Source organism: Planococcus citri, chromosome 5, assembly GCF_950023065.1.
Source record: "Planococcus citri chromosome 5, ihPlaCitr1.1, whole genome shotgun sequence".
Lineage (NCBI taxonomy): Eukaryota > Metazoa > Arthropoda > Insecta > Hemiptera > Pseudococcidae > Planococcus > Planococcus citri.
Window position 1 is genome coordinate 71,772,102 of NC_088681.1, and position 14,729 is coordinate 71,786,830.

The 14,729-nt window shown below is 41.7% G+C and overlaps 2 protein-coding genes across 6 annotated transcripts in view; one reads left to right on the forward strand and one right to left on the reverse strand.

Annotated features, from left to right (window-relative positions):
- LOC135848917 (uncharacterized) overlaps positions 1-14,729 on the reverse strand; it is a 112,540-nt gene that overhangs the window by 43,753 nt on the left and 54,058 nt on the right. For both annotated transcript variants that reach the window (XM_065369014.1, XM_065369013.1), the window contains one exon: positions 2,628-2,759. The gene's annotated coding sequence lies outside the window, so the exon portion shown is untranslated. The remainder of the gene's footprint in view (positions 1-2,627; positions 2,760-14,729) is intronic.
- The window catches only part of Mip (Myoinhibiting peptide precursor), a 35,533-nt gene continuing 33,696 nt past the window's right edge, over positions 12,893-14,729 (forward strand). Inside the window, exon 1 of one of the 4 annotated variants that reach the window (XM_065369009.1) lies at positions 12,893-13,280. The gene's annotated coding sequence lies outside the window, so the exon portion shown is untranslated. The remainder of the gene's footprint in view (positions 13,281-14,729) is intronic. The other 3 variants (XM_065369012.1, XM_065369011.1, XM_065369008.1) reach the window with 3 other exon arrangements.

The window sequence follows — 14,729 nt, forward strand, 5'->3', positions numbered from 1 at the left end:
TTTGACGTTTTTACGAGTGATTTTTAAAAGACGCGGGTATTTTCGTAATATTTTTATATTATTTCAAAGTTTTTCAACGGCGTTTAATGCGAGTTTCGAATTCTCGTGGCATTTCAAAATTATCCAGCAAAATATCCCGAACCTGCTAAGAAATACAAAATAGGTTAACGTAGCGGTGTATATAGATTTATATAGTATGTAATGTATACTAATGTACGCGTACGCGTATTTACAGCGCTGCACGCTTTGCCATACCATACTCGTATGTCGTCGAGATGAAGGAAAAGGAAGGAAGGGAAGAAACGTATGTAGGTAGTACAGTAGATAGGTAGGTGCTCTGCTACTGAATTGATTACTCGTAGTAAAGGCGAAATCGCGGGAACCGAGCGACGGCCAAATCCGAAATCGGAACTATGCGTAATCGTGCAAATTCGTCTTGTCCAACTAATACCTAGACCTACCTACCTACCTACAAATACAATTTACGAGTAGGCACGTCTATATGTACAATGTACATTCACATTGTACATACTACATGGATAACGATAGCACAGAACACACCGGCTAGCGGCTACACTACACAAATGACGCGTATTCCAATTCTCACACAGGCACCACATCGCATCATCACATTATCTCGACCGTATCTCGTAGGAGTAGTCATACCATACCCACAAATACGCACACACGCACACATGTACACCCTCCTCATTCATTCATTCCAGCAGTCCAGCACTCTGTAACGTACTCGTAGAGTTGTATGTACATACATACGCAAAATCGCACGAATAACGAGTACTTAGCTACCTACCTACCTATAGCCTATACGAGTACCTACATATTTACGTATTGTATTCTGTATTGTAACTCGCGAGTCAGCGCGGCGGACGCGTAGGGATTTACAAGATTGAGTGGTTTTACGAATAGACAATGCAGCGCGTAAAAGGATTTCAATTTAGGGGTAGCGTTAGCGTTAGCGCTAACGACAGCGGCAGCGGCAGCGGCAGCGGCAGCGGCTGGTGGCTTTCAATATGGAGTTAGGAGTTGGATTCGCAGTCGGGCTCGCTCCAACGATATGTACGTAACCTACCTACAGTCGTACACCATACGTTTACGTATAGATAAAGAGTACTAGTATACATAGACATACACATAGACGTACAAAGTACCTACATACCTAATACCTATACGACAAGTAAGTAATACCTAGTAGTTTATTCGACTGAACAACGTGAGGAAGAAACAGTATTTTTTAAACATACCTCATACCTATGTGTATTGTGTATGTACCTACTACCTACTCGTATTTAGGTGTACGTATTGCCCGAGCGTAGCGCGGCAAACACTCGTAAATCAAAATTGTCGAAAATCACTTGTTCTTTTCGTTATATGTAGGTATACTTCTTCTGCCTAATAACGAAAATACTCGTACTCGTACATAGGTATAGGTACAAGGTACATACTCGACTCGTACATATAACACACCGGTCAAGGTCTTCGGACATGCAAGATAGGAAGTAGACAGTACAGGTACTAGGTACTAGGTATGTAGGTAGCAGGTACTTGAGCACAATCCTAAAAGTGATGTTGGATTTTGGTAGATCGATGCGGAATTGTCGAGATGCTCGTACTTTGGGTGGGATTGGACCATTTCTCATAAAAACAGATCGGACAGGGGCAGGGGCTACAACCAAAGACCCGCCACGCCAGGAATGGTGCCTCTTCTTTGAGGGTCCATTTTTCGCTTCTAGGGACACCTCCGGAGCAAAAAAAAAATCTCAACAACTTTCAACTTAAGATGAAAGTCTCGGCTGAATTTGGTAAAAATCCGACAAATGTATCGAGAAGATAATATTGTGTAGGTATAAGAACTAGGTAGAAGTGGTACCCTACTTACTACCCTGTACCTAGACCTACCTGTACCTACCTACCAAGTAAAAGAAGAAAAACGACAACAACAGCGTACCATACACGTATACTCGCAGTTAGTCGTTTAAGTTACTTCAGAATACACATGTACTCGTACAACACACAAACACAAACACATACGTAAACGTACACGCAGATAGTACAGTTGACAATTCAATCACAACTCGAGGGGGCGCTGGGCTGCGCTGGGGAGGGTGCAGGCGGCGGCGGCGGCGGCGGCGACAAAAAGTTAGTTTAACTTTTCCACTTTCAGCTGCCGGAGTACCACCTATATTAACTCCTACTCGAAATACGAAAATACGAGTATCGCACGATAGCAGCAGACGTACAAAAAATTCGAATCAGGAATCACTCCCGTTGTCTCGTACTCGTAAATCGTTACCGCGTATGAATTATTCGTACGACTACGACTACGATAACGATACGCGGTACGCAAGTAAGGTACAAAATTCGTTTGTTACGCGAGTCGCATGTCAAGCGCACCGATTCAACACACTATACACACTACACACTACACGCTACACATCAAACCGTACCTAGCTATGTAGCTATAGCTACCTGTACCTACACCTAGTACACAATCTCCTACATGAATTCTAGTGCAACTAGGTATAACTTGAAAATATGTATTACTAATAATATTATAGGTACTAGGTACCTGGTAGAATGCACCGCTATCGCTATTCCTATTCACTCACCTTCTGATGGTATTGGTATTGGTATTGGTATTGGTATTGGTATTGGTATTGGTGATAAGTACGACGCGACGTAGGTTGGTCTAGGTAGGTAATGCTCTAATCTCCAGGCACATCGGCTTATCGTATGTCATTCTGTAAAAAAACAAACAAGCAAAAGATAAAATTAATGTCAAGTCAACGAGGTTGATTGGTCATTTACGAGTACGAGTACGAGTACGAGTGCGAATATCGTATGTACTGATACCTACACGTACAATGTACAATACGAGTACAATGCAATGTACAAATACATTTTGAAGCATACGTTTCCAAACGGCACCAAGTCCAAAAAAATAATGATAAGAAATTCACGGTACCGTAGTTCAGTTTGGAAATGTATGTACATAGAAATGGCCCAAGTTGGCTGATTTTTTGATATGTTGTAGCCGTAGCCGTAGCCAAGACCCTCGGGCACAACATATCAAAAATCAGCCATTTTGGGCGGCGACTTTATGCTATGTAGATGGCGATGGCGTGGGGATGGCGTTGCAACTTCACAAACCTTGAAAATGGACTTGGTGGTGCCGTTTGGAAACGTATTATGCTTTATTTACTCGTATATACGGCGCGGCGGCGGCGGCGTAACAGTTGGCACTATAATGTATTTTTGGAATGTTAAGTAAAGACGATGATACTTAATTGTAGAATGATACAAAAATTGGACAGTGGCGCCTGGCGCGGGGTGTAAGTTCTCGTATGGTATCGTTCGTACTACCCTACCTTCGCACGACCGACACACGTATACATACGGCGTACGGCGTACGGCGTACGCGTGTATTATTTTGCTACACCAAAAAACGTGATCGTGAAACTGGTAAAGAGATTTGTTTGCGCGTTAAAATGTTGATATTACAGGCGACTGTCGACACTGACTCTTTATTTGTGCAAGCTTTCTTGAAAATGAACATGAGCCGGCATCGTGATATCGTATTTCAAATCTGCCACTACCTACGTCGTCGCCGTCGCCGTCGCCGTCGCCGTCGCCGTCATCGCGGGCATCTACTACTCTACGAGTATACATTATACAAGCTGACTGAAAAATTAAACCACCTTTCGGTATTCGGTACTTTAATTTTGTTTCAGTTTTCTTCGTGCATCCTGCAATTCCTGCAATTCCTGCAATTCCTGCAATTCCTGCAATTCCTGCATACGAGTACGATACTCCTCTCGTAGGTACTAAGTCACGAGTAGGAGTAGGTTGAAACGAGTAGCCAAGGTATCTGCAAAAATTCCACTCGTCAGCGTCGCGGCGCAGCGGTTTTGGGCCATTGGGTTCAAATCGCAAATCTGTGACGTGCTTGAAAAACGCTCGATTACACGAAAGACGAATCGTCTTTGGTTATTGAATTAAGCTGGCAGCTGCCTACTGCCTACGCCTATGGCTATGGCTGCGCGGAAGCGAAAACACTGTACAGACGATGGTAAAAGATCACGAGGCAAAGCGTCGCTACTCGCTACTGAAATGCGTAATATTGCGTCTACCGGGACCGGCATGTCAGGTACGTTGTACTCGTACGTAATCGTAATCGTAATCGTAATCGGGAAATAGGGCAGTCAGCAGCCGACATCGACAGCCCTCGTGGCGCTTTCCTTCTGTGGTAACTTGGTCGAATAATTCGACGCATTAATCGCATCGATGACGGTGGCGGTGGCGATAACGATAATGATATAATACTCTGAGGCTTGGTTGTTTATGTGTATGTACTTTGAACGTCCAGTCCACTTGAACGCCTGTAAGGGTACGAGCGAGGGAGTAGGTGTATTCGTATATGCATTAGCGCAGTTCGCAGTTCGCACTCGGTACAGCTTCCCGCTGTTTTCGGTCAATTGTCAAGAATTGACGTTTCTTGTCGCCCATTATAAAAGCTCGTTTAACGTGCTGAGTGCCGCAGCCGCAGCCGCAGCCGCCTCGTTGCGCACCGCATATCACCGGCACATATTACCGCGTATCGCGTATCGCATACTCGTAGTATAAGCGTATATCGTTCAACCTTTCAACCTTCGCACTTTGCTAGGTAATTACCAACGATTACGACGACCATGTATATGTATACGACACAAAAGTGTTAATGTAGCATACGTAGGACGCGCGATGCGGGGCAGCCGATTGCGATTGCGATTACGATTACGATTGCCACTACGACCACAGCATCGTTCAACAAAGTACGTAGACCTACGTAGGTAGAGGTACCATACTCTAGGTGATACACATAAGTTCATTGGTAAAACTCTCGCAGCGATACGAGCTTTTGGCCAAATGCGTGAAAAACTAAAAAGAAAAATAGGTAGGTAATCAAAATACTCGTACAGAGCAGTCTTAGTCGTATAATACAAATACATACGGTCGCGGTACGCGTATTATACTCGAAATTGTAGGTGCCCCTTAGGGTGAGTCAGGTTGCATTTTTTTTGAAATGTTGAAGTCTTACCCGCTTAAAATGTTCATTTTTGGTTCAAATGGAACCCCTTAAATTTTTGTTGAAAAATATTAATATTTAGTGGTGGCGCAAACGTGTTGAATGTTGAGAGATACGAGCGCGCGCAAGCACAATACTTCCCACGATGGCGCCGCGGGAAACGCAACGAAGCTTGACGGGGTTCATTTGGCGCAACTATAATGAGAGTGGCATCCCCACTACAACTCATCAAGTGATTCCAATCTTTCTTGGATCTTTAAATCAACTACAACAAAGTATTGATTATGATTTTTCGGCTTTAGAATTCATTTGAACCCAAATTGTGGAATTCAGAAATCAAAACATTCCATTTTCACTAATTAACAGCTTTAAAAGGAATAATAGTTATAAAACATGAACTGAAAGTGCTGAATCTTATAAAACAGCCATCTTTCAATGTAAATTCATCCTATATCTACATTACACACATTTTTTCCTACAGTTGCTGAGTAGAATAGAATATTACAGCCTCAAATTCATACTTTTTTTTTACTTTTCAAATTTTTCGTATTTTCACCTTAAATCAGCTTTGTAATTGAAAAATTGTTATTGAATCTCCATTAATAACATCTTAAGAACCCCACCAAGGACTAGACTTACTTATCATGCATCGTAGAGGGGGTAACGTTTTGTAAGACTGCTTCAATCCAGCGAGGGAACGCAACGCTACATTCCCCGGCGCGCAACCGTGGGAAGTTTTCGCTCGACGCGCTCCTAACTTCTCAACATTCAACTCATCTGCGCCACCAGTAAATATTATTTTTTTTGGCTGAAATTTTATATGATGTCTTTTTAGACATAAATGAACGTTTTTAGGGGGTAAGACTTCGAAAAAGTGGAAAAAAATTTTTTCCCATGTAAAGCTGACTCACCCTAGTGCCCCTGGAGGGTAGAAATAGACCCTCAAAAATGGCAGACCTAATTTTCGATTGAAAAAAAAATGGTCGTCTTTTTGATTCTTTTTCGCCGCTGTCGCTAACCAAGCTGTTTTAGAAAAAGATTAGAAATGTTTTGCCATCGGTTTCGGCATCCGTATTCCGAAGCCAATAGCCAAACCAGCCATAATGCGCGAGTAAGCGCCGCGCCGCACATTATTAAGGGTAGTGACGCGACGAATAATACGCTTACGTATTGCGGTTTTATACTGATTACTATTCCAAGCAATTAACTAGAATGACAACTCCATAACTGGACACGTTAACAACGTTTGTATCCGATTTTGTGTTCGCATATTCGTACATCGTATTGCTGCGCAATTGCGCATATACGTTTACGTACGTCTACGACTCTACACATACGACCATACGTATTAATACTAGTACTAGTATGTGATGTGATGTGATGTGATGTGATATGTGTATGTGTACGTATTGTGTACATAGCACATACGAATACATACAATAGAAAATACAGAAACAGATAGAGGTAGATAGGTAAGTATCACTCGCATGCTATACTGGCGACTATTTATGCTCGTCGTCGTCGTTTTGTCAACAATGCCGACGTCGACGTCGACGTCGTCGTTAGTCGTTATTCTTTACTCGCCAAATACTTTGCTAGCAAATGCGTCAATTGCGATTTGTACGCGTGTATTGGTATTTTAGTTATTGGGTACCAAATAGGTATGGCGGTATGGCAGAAGGGCAGACGGTTCAGGGTAAAGCGTTTGTAGCAGCTAAACCAGCTTGTAAAGTCAATTATCTTTACCGACCGACCGACCGACCGACCGACCGTTCCGCCAACACTTGGCTTCGTACCACCGAGACGAGACGAGAAGCTCCAAAGACCAATATGTGACGATTGACGAGTAATAGGTAATACGAGTATCTACCTACGTAATAGTACATAATAAATTCACGTCTACTCTCTATTTGTAAAAATTTGCAGCGAAGTCACAGCCGCCATTGTCAACCTTAAAGGTACATAGGACATACGAGTAGGTGTGCTCGAACCTCGAACCTACCTGTAGCTGCAATGCGAATAAAATTACTTACTGTACTCGATTGACCGTAAATACGTACGAGTACAGTAGTACACGCGCAAATTATATAATTTATGTAATTATTGTACTCGTACTCGTACTCGTATACAGCGGCACTACTCTTACGTACGACGAGTACGAGTACGAGTACGTCTACGTAAAGCGCGTGTTAATAGAATTGCCTACTCAGTTTGCCGTAAATACGGCACTCGGATGAGTCAACTCGCGTCACGTCATGTCGCGTCGCCTTCCGCACGCTGCCATACCATACCCCACTTCACCTCACCTCACCTCACCTCACCTCACCTCACCCGCTTTCGTCATTACCAACAAAAAAAATGCCTGCGCGCCGATATTTTAATCTTCGCTGCCGCCAAACAGATCTTTGTCTTGGCCGTGTTTTTTTTTAGTTTTTTTGTTTTTAAAATTACATTTTCGCGTCAGCGAATAAATAAGCGCGAGCGCGAGCGTATGAAAACGAACGTACGAGTAATTTCACACTTGAAAGAAAAAGCGAGCGTTTGAATTTGAATTGCGCACCGATTGCGACTGCAGCGTTGCATTAAGAGTTAGGTACCTACTACCTACTCGTATTTCAGCAGTTTACTCGACTAACAATAAATAGCTAGATTCGATGATTATTGACCATTTTCACAATGCGAGTACCTTAATATCTAAGAATAGTTTCAATCTTTGGTCGAGTTGCGAATTAACCTTTTTTTCCGGGGTAAGCTGATCCGCCATTTTCTTGCGAAAGCGTATTTTTTATAGGTAGGGTAAAGTCACCAGTAGTTGACATGATCCAGTAGTTGACACTTACGTCACAAAAATCGCCATTTTGGTGTCCCTGTGTGATTATTGAAAACACTGATTGCACTAAAAATTAATTCATACCTCGCTTATTATTGGCCGTGAGTTAGGTGATGATTATCAGTCATACTTTTTGCGTTTTATCAACTTTTATTTTCACCACGAAAATTTTGCGAATTTTTTTTGCTGAATTTTAATGGTAAGTGTTTTACAATTATTTTTCTATATCCAACAATTTTGAACATTTTGAGATGGTTATTATACCATTTGAAAGCTAATGAGATACACTTTCTTTCTAACTACTTTTGATTGATTCATAATCACATTTTCATGCTCGATAAGCCGGGTGTCAATTACTGGCGCTAAAAAATGAAAAATTCCAATAATTGACACCATATAAAAAGATGTATTTTCTAATGTTTTTTCACCATTATTTTACCGATTTATTCAAAATAGTCTGATTAAAGTACGAGATGAATATTCAAGAAGCTATAAGTGCTGTAAAGTGAATTAGAAATTACATCTATTTATATGGCGTAAATTATTGGAATTTTTCACATTCTTGAAAACGTGATTCTGATTCAATCAAAAGCAGTTAGAAAGAAAGTGTATCGCATTAGCTTTCAAATGGTATAATAACAACCTCAAAATGTTGAAAATTTTTGGATGAAAATTGTAAAATACTTTGTCAACTACTGGGGTGTCAATTATTGGAATGTCGTGTCAATTACTGGGGGTTTTTGGACACTTTTTGAAATGATCATAAAAATCTCAAAAATCCACTTACGAATGTGAAACACAAATCAAAATTTAAGGAAAACTGTGTTCTTTTAGATGTACTTACCAAAGTTTTCAAAAAAATATCAACTTGAGCTATAGATTGTTTTTTATCAAAAAGTATCAAAAATCTGTTCAACTACTGGCGACTTTACCCTATGTCTATGTACTATGTACTTGTAACTCGAAAACTACGATATTTACAAATATTTTACAAACGTCCTTTTTAGTAAGAAACGAAAAACTACGACCAATTATCGTGCAAAAATCTTGAAATTTCACGCTGCAGAACCCCGAAATACTTTTTAAAACACGCAAACGAAATATTTTTCATTATTTTTATTTTTTAATTTTTCAATATCTCCGGTTCTACCGCAATGCGTGAAATTTCAAGATTTTTGCACAATAATTGGTCATCATTTTTCATTTTCTACTAAAAAAGACTCTCGTAAAATTTTTGTAAATGTCGTAGTTTTCGAGTTATAAAAAATACCTACTCTTTCGCAAGAAAATGGCGGACCAGCATACCCCCCCCCTCTCCACCAGTTTTTTCAACCAATCACTCAAAATTTCAAAGTATCGGTGATTTCAAGTACGCCTTAAGGCAGATTTTTAGATTTTGATAAGCTTCTTTTTTTTCCTCGCCGCCGCTTTGCAAAAATTTGCAATATTACATTAGGTTGCGCTTAATGCGGGCGCGGCGCGGCGCGTACCGTTGGGCTGAGGCATGATCAACTCTGCATACTTACGTTTACGTACGAGTACGAGTACTTATCAATTTTTTAGCAATCAACAGTCGATTAATGACGAATCCTCTCTATGTTCCGGTTTTGGTTTCAGTCTCGGTTTCCATTTTCAGTTCCCATCGAAATTTTGTATTTTTTGGTTTCGGTAGGTTGCAGCGATGTAATAACATTTTTTGTTTTTTCTTTTCGTTTAATTTCAGAAGTGATAACATTCAACTTTCCATAATATGTACTGTAAGTACTTACATATCAAGGCCATTCCATCACGTTAATTACACCTTTAACTCGTCTTCGGCCTTTTTAAACGTTTCCACCCGACCTCTCCTTCAACCCTTCTGCCCCCAATTCGCGCTGGTGTCAGTTTATTTTGCCATGACAAAAGGTGAACACGAATGGCCAAAAAAAAAAACAAAAAAAAAACTAGTGAAATGGCAAAGTTCAGCCAATGAGCGACGAGTACTTGATTTTTGCCTGTTAAATTGCCACAGTGGCAGCACAATGGCAAAAATTCCAGCCAATGAGCGGCGAGGCCTGACAAGATGTCACATGTCACAAAACTGACAAAAAGTGAACAAATGGCAATTTTCTGATACTGCGCGAATCGGGCATTGAAATCGTCTCGAGGTGTTGCTCGGTGACTGTACTGGAGCGACGCGACGTGCGCTGGTCAAAATCTATACACCTTCGTCTCCTACCCGACTCGTATTACCACCCGGCACCCGGCACCCCGCAACCCGCACTCACACGCTAGGACACAAGTCGATGACTGGTACGAAAAAATGCGCCGAACTTTGTATTCTTCACCGAGATGCGTACTTATACTCGTATTAATCCGCCTCGGTCACGGTGTGAGCAACGCTAACGCCGCGCTCGCGCTGGACAGTTTGAGTTAGGCACCCGCAAGAGTGCCACAGCATCCAGTGGCCCCTGGTCCCGGCCGCCGGCAGTCTTCCTCGCTGCGACGCGACGCACTTTCGACGATGTACGAGTATTTGTAATAGGCCTACGAGTACGTAGAGAGATAAGGCGGCGCGGCGCGGCGCGGCGCGGCGGTCGTGTTGGTGTTTGGTGTTGTTATCTTTTTGCGCGTTGAAATAGGAAAGGAATTTTCAGGTAGTCGTAGCAGGGTGCATCGTCAATATTGTTGCACCGGGTAGTATCAGTTCTTTTACATACTTACTACTCGTATGTATTGGATTGAGGTTCTTAGTCGTGTGACAGCCGACAGGCAAGCGTCGAGTGAATCATTTTCAAATCTCAATCCACATTGCGTCATCGGTGGTGCACGCAGTATTCAGTATAACTGCTTTCGGCGTAATCGAATATAATAGAGAAGATAAGGCTGCGATGTTTCCTTTATTGTTTGGTTTAGAGCATTATTATCTATATCTATATCTTGTCTAGACGAGACGAGACGCTATCTTTTCGTGTATTCGTTTTCGTTAGGTATTTGTAATTTGCGAAAACAGAATTTTTATTTTTGCATGGCATGTGACGGCTGCTCTGATTCATTGGTAAATTCCGAGTATTTATAACCAGGTGTTATCGGTTTCTTTGTTCGATTTTGGCCTTTGGGTCGTGTCCGCGTGGAGCATCAACGGCAACACCTGTCGCGCAAGGCTTAGTCATGCATACCTACCTACCTACCTACATACATACAATATGTAGGTATTATGTATGTTCATTCCGACTATCAGATAAGATAAGACTGTCCATCTAGCTATTTCCATCGATTTGGTTAAAGGCCCTGGTCATGTTGCCAATAATAGGTAGGTCTAGGTACAGGGTGCCCAGAAATATCGAGTACCCCAAAGAAAGTTTTTCATTAAAAATACTCGTATACGCGTAGGTTGGCAACGTGAAATAGATGCGTATGATTGGTGGAATGTTATCTCTCCAGTCCAACAACCAATCATGCGCTATCATTATTACTCGTATCATTCACTATGACCAACTAAAGTATTTTAGTAGAAAACTTTTTTAGGGGTACTCGATATTTCTGGGCACCCTGTACCTAGGTAGTAGGTAGTAGGTACTTAAACTTACACGCAAGTAGGTGGAAGTGGAGAATAAAAAATTTCCACACCACGTATCCATTTTGTTCGTTGGCCCTAGGAAGACAAGTACAAGTACTTATACTCGTATGATAGTTCAGCGGCCCCCGGGAGCTTTGGAGGTGAAACTCGTGTGATCCGTAGGTCTAGGTACCCCCGAGATAAGCATTTTCCCCGAGTTTTGGACCTCAACTCTAAGTAGTTTTCGAGTAATTCCTCAAAAATCGAAAATTTTTTTCTCAGGACTGACTCGGCCGATTTTTTTTTAAACTCGAACCAAAGTATAAGTACACAGCCTCCTCCCTTTACTTTTTCCCCTCCAAAATTTTGATTCAATTTTTCGAGGTCCCCCTTACCCCCGGGAGGCTTTCGAGCACACTTTTTGAAAAATATTTTCTAGACGCGGCATTGATCCTAGAACAATATAGGCTTATCCGTAACTGAGTCGAAATTGTACATACTGCGAGTTACATAAATATTCGGAAACACGGTTGTTGTTATTTCAAAGCGAGAAATTTCGTGAAAAAATTTATCAAAATGGAAACTGAAAACGGCATGTTGTAGCCCATTGTTTCCTCTGCATGAATCATCGTTCAACTTTCGTTTTAATCCCCTACATCAAACGTGAGAAATTTTCAAACTAAAACGGATGAAAAAAATGAGTTACAAAAATATTCGGACTCTGTGTAAAACTTACATAAGAAGATGAGGTGAATTTTCCATTTCCTTCAGATTGTAGGAACCTGTTCATTGATCGGATCGGTTTGACCACATATTCCATAATTTAATGTACTTTCTGAACACATTATGGCGTTAAATTTGTTCCTATAGATCTTTTGAAAGATCTAGAGGTATGGTGCCAAAAAATTAAACCAAAAACGATTAAACAGACATGTGTTTCAATGTGAGAAATGAGAATATTTCACTTTTTTTCGCATCATTCCTCTAGAGCTTTCAAACGTGGCTTGGCGTGGCGAGGCGAGGTGAGGTGAGGTGAGGCGAAGCGTACGCTAATTTTACCAACAAGCATCTATGTATTTCCGCTATAGATATAGGTAGTTAGGTACCGATAAGCACTCGTACAAGTACGTAGCCTACGTACACTGTAACTGTACAGTGGGTATGTACGAGCTACGAGTATGTACATTATCGTGGTAAGTCTAATAATCGCGTAACAAGTAGCCAGTAGGCGTAACGCAGTCGCGATGTACGTAGATCCATCTCCAGCTCCAGCTCCAGCTATAGCGGTGGCTGTGGCGGTGGCGGTGATGGTAATCTGCTCGTAGATATACTCGTACGTAGGATGCGATAATGTCGATGATGATGCCGATGCCGATGCCGAAGCTATACAAAGGGTGGTCTTATTCTCATTCTCATTCGCATTCGCGTCCACGGCCATCATTACGTGAGCTGGTGCTGGTGCTGGTGCTGGTGCTGGTGGGGACTCGTTGCGTTATATAAGTGTCGAGTCAGCACCGTGCTCGCGGCACATCGTATTTCATCTTCGTTGCGACGCGACATCGCTAAATTTTTTTCTTACGCCGCAACGCCGACGCCGACGTCGCTCGGCTCTCGTATTTGTACTTGTACGCGTACCGTTCGGTTCACTCGCGCTCGCCATTCGCAATCGCATTCGCATTCGCATTCGCATCCGCATCCGCAGCCGTATTCGTATTTTCGTATACCTATTCGTATTTGTACGAGTATTTGTATTGCTATTCGTATCGAGCCCCGGAAACTGCAGCCCTTTGACACCGACTCCGACACAGACACTGAAAGCCAGCAAACAGGTAGGCAACAGATACTTGGTACATATAATACCTACTCGTATTCTACTCGTACGAGTATAAGTGCAGCGTATCGCGTACATCGTCTAGGTTGTATCTACGTACTAATAATGTAGGTAGTTAGGTACTCGTATCTTTAGCTAGGCTAAATACACATGTGTAGGTGTAGGTGTAGGTGTAGAGGTACATACATATTTCACAGCTACTCGTAAAACATTATAACATTATCGCGCGATTCGTTTGTTTCTTTCAAATCACACGTCCATCTCCGCTATTTGCTGCAGCACGCTACGCCGCGCCGCGCCTCGCTTTTAAATGCAATGCAATGTACCCAACAGCTATTGACAACGACGACGACGACGACGACGACACCGCTCATGAATCGCACACTCCAGCAATATTTGATAATTTCAACTTACGGTAAATACGCGTAGATTCGTATCGTATCGTGTCTTCAATGGAATATGTGTATTGTGTATCACGTACGTATGTAGATGTACTTACACTGAGCGTAGGACGTTTGCGAACCACCCTATTGTTATTATTCCTCTTTTGTTGCGTTGATTAATGATCTAAAACTGAGATATTTGCGAACCAACGAGATTCAAATTAGAAATGAACTCCGAGCGAACGAGTGATTCATATTGAAGCCAATGTAAGACATTTGCGAACCAATACCAACCAGTTAGGTGTAAACATGTCAACGCCTTTTTGGCTTAAAAATAAAACTTCACCTACATTACATAACTTATACAAATATTCAAAGGGTCATTTCAAAACTAAGATTTCAACAGCAGAGTGACCTAAAATTGCAAATTTTTTCCCCACAAAAATGAGACGACCCTATCCTATGGCAGGAAAATATGATATTTGAATCTATCTTGAGTGGAATGGGACAATCACCATGCACAATTACGTACTTAGATAAAGTGAAGTTTTAAAAAAATAGTATCTACATGCCTTGAACTGCTTGTATCTCAAAAATCACAATTTTGCAGTTAGGTCACTCTCACTTTACAGATGCTATCTATTGACAAAAAATTACTGTGGGGAGGGGAGTGAAAATTCAAAATTTGAGTCCTAGCGTGTAATAAGAACTCGAAATTCGGGCCTGAAATGCCCTGTGGGGACTTTTTCATATCAGTCGTGGGTTTACGAATTCCCCGGGGGAATATTCGCATCCAAGCCAAGCGGGGCGTTTTTATTTCCGAGTCTCGGGTATAAGAAAGTTTCCCAGGGGCATTCGTAGATCCAAAAATTGCGATGAAAAAGTCCCTTGGGGCATTTGTAGACCTGAGTATTAAAAAAGTCCCCCTGAGGAATTCGTAGACCCTAAAATTGGTGTGAAAAAGTCCCTCAGAGAAAATGTAGACCCCCAGCCTTGGGTGCTTTTCAGATGAAATTTTTGGATCGCCATCTTACCCTTCAAATGGAGCGAAATTGCAATATGAT